This window comes from Oryx dammah, unplaced genomic scaffold, assembly GCF_014754425.2.
Source record: "Oryx dammah isolate SB20612 unplaced genomic scaffold, SCBI_Odam_1.1 HiC_scaffold_29, whole genome shotgun sequence".
NCBI classification, from domain to species: domain Eukaryota; kingdom Metazoa; phylum Chordata; class Mammalia; order Artiodactyla; family Bovidae; genus Oryx; species Oryx dammah.
The window spans coordinates 12,719,168-12,721,404 of record NW_024070213.1 but is presented as its reverse complement, the minus strand read 5'-3'; positions in this window follow the sequence as shown (position 1 = coordinate 12,721,404).

Sequence of the window (2,237 nt, the reverse complement as noted above, 5' to 3'; positions counted from 1 at the left end):
AGGTCATAGGAGATGGATCTCAGTTCTCTGTAGGGAAGGTCTTTACAATAATCCCACTCCAGGCATTGCGTTCATCCTGGACATACAGAGACCCTGATGATGAAACAGTCTAACGGTTCTCCACCGCCAGCAGACATCCAAACCACTGGAGGCTCGTCCAAACGCAGGTCGTCGGCCCTGCTCCGAGTTTCTGACTCCGAAGGTCCAAGATGAGGTCCAAGGATCTGCCTTTCTAACAAAGTCCCAGGTAATACTGATGCTGGGGATCCGGGAACCACACTTTGAGAAGCTGTTATGTCTAAATGTCACCAGAGCTCTGTGAAAGGACATCGGAGTCAGATCAGGAGGAGAGGAGTGACCCAAAAGACTTCTCAGCAGAGATTCAGGGTGTGCTAGACGTTGAAGAAAGAGGAGGTGTGAAGGAGAAAGGGTTGATGAGGACAGGGCCGCCCAGACACAGGGGACAATATTGAGGGTGACTGTCCAGCTTCCCAGATGACGCTAGTGGTAAAGAAGCCGCCTGCTAATGCAGGAAATGCAAGAGACATGAGTTTGATCCCTGGGCCTGGAAGATCCCCTGGAGAAGGGCATGGCAACCCACTCCAGCACTCTTGCCTGGGAAATCCCATGGACAGAGGAGCCTGGCAGGCTACAGTCCTTGGGGTCACAAAGAAGTCGGACATGGCTAAAGCGACTGAGCACACACACACATCCAGGGAGGAACAGAGGCATGAAACTGCATCCGCTCAAGTTATTTATCGGACATTTACTCTACACAGGATGCCATTCTTGGTGCCAGAGAACAAAGTCCTTGCCCTGGCAGAATTTATGAACGATCATGTTGCATGCTACAAAGCCCCACGAGGGAGCAGCACAAAGGGGGGCTCTGAAGAGGCAGCACCTACGCTTGCATCTCAGAAATGAGAGCTGGGATAGCAAGGCAGAGACAGGAGCCCAACATGTTGAAGGAGACGAACGTCCAAGTGTGGGAAGCACAGGGACTGAGGGTGCATGGAGGCAGACACATTTAATAAACGCCGGCAGGTTCCTTAGGACAGTGAGGTCAACGTATCGGCTCTTTACAGACAGTTTGAAAACTGAAAAGTGTTCGTTGCTCAGTCATGTCCAACTCTTGTGGCTCCGTGGACTGTAGCCCGCCAGGCTCCTCTGTCCATGGGGATTCTCCAGGCAAGAATACTGGAGTGGGTTGCCATTCCCTTCTCCAGGGGATCTTCCCAACCCGGGGGTCGAACCAGGGTCTCCTGCCTTGCGAGCAGATTCTTTACCATCTGAGCCACAAGGCAAGTGGTTATTCTGGTAGAAATTTGGAAGATGAACTAGAGATCAGCCTAATGACCAGCATGGGAATCCAAGTAGAGTGGTGAGAGCTTCAAGTGATGCTGCCCGAGGGGAACAGAGGAGATGGAGACGAGTCTGAAGGGTTCAGTGACTGTCTCATCAGACACGGAAGCAAGCGGTCAGCAAGGATTTAGGATGGCACACAGAATTCTGGCTGTTCTTTTGGGAAGGGAATAGAGAAGCCGGCTTGGTGATGAGAAGGTGGTAAGTTCAGGTTTTGGAGTGATTAAAACAAACACAAGTGAAATCTTCCCAGTTTGATTAAAGAGTAAAACAAGCCTGGGCAGGTGAGACTGATATTGAAACAACTGAATTAAGCATTAGTCGGTGGGGGGCGGGGGGAGAAACGAGGGCATCCAAGGAGATACAGAAAGAGCCTCTGATGACACTGTCGGAGGGGTAAACAGAGAAGACTGATAGGGAGCAGCTGCAGAGAAAAACCAGTAGGAAAAAGCAGTGGCCAAGAAGCTGACGGAGGACTTGTTAAAAGGGAACGCACAGGTGTTCAGTGTCGGGTATGGAGTGACGTGTCCACTGCACTTGGCGACACAGTCACTAACGACTTCAGTGAGCATCCTCAGTGGAATGTGGAGAGTAAGGTCCAGATTGCAATCGACGGAGGAGGTATTTGAAAATGAAACAGAGGAAACAGATGGGGCTTGGCTGCAAAGGAAGGATGAAGAGAGCGGGGGAGGGAGGCAGGTTCAAGGGAGACCTCTGAGTTCACGTGCTGGAGGAGGAGGGGGTAACTGATGGAGTGAGGTCTCTAGGGAGGAAGGTGGGACGGTTCTCACCGACTGGCCCGTTTGCCTACACAGTCTTGTTGCCTGAGGACAGACACCTGTCCCAAGACAGATGCTGCTGGATGGACAAGTGAC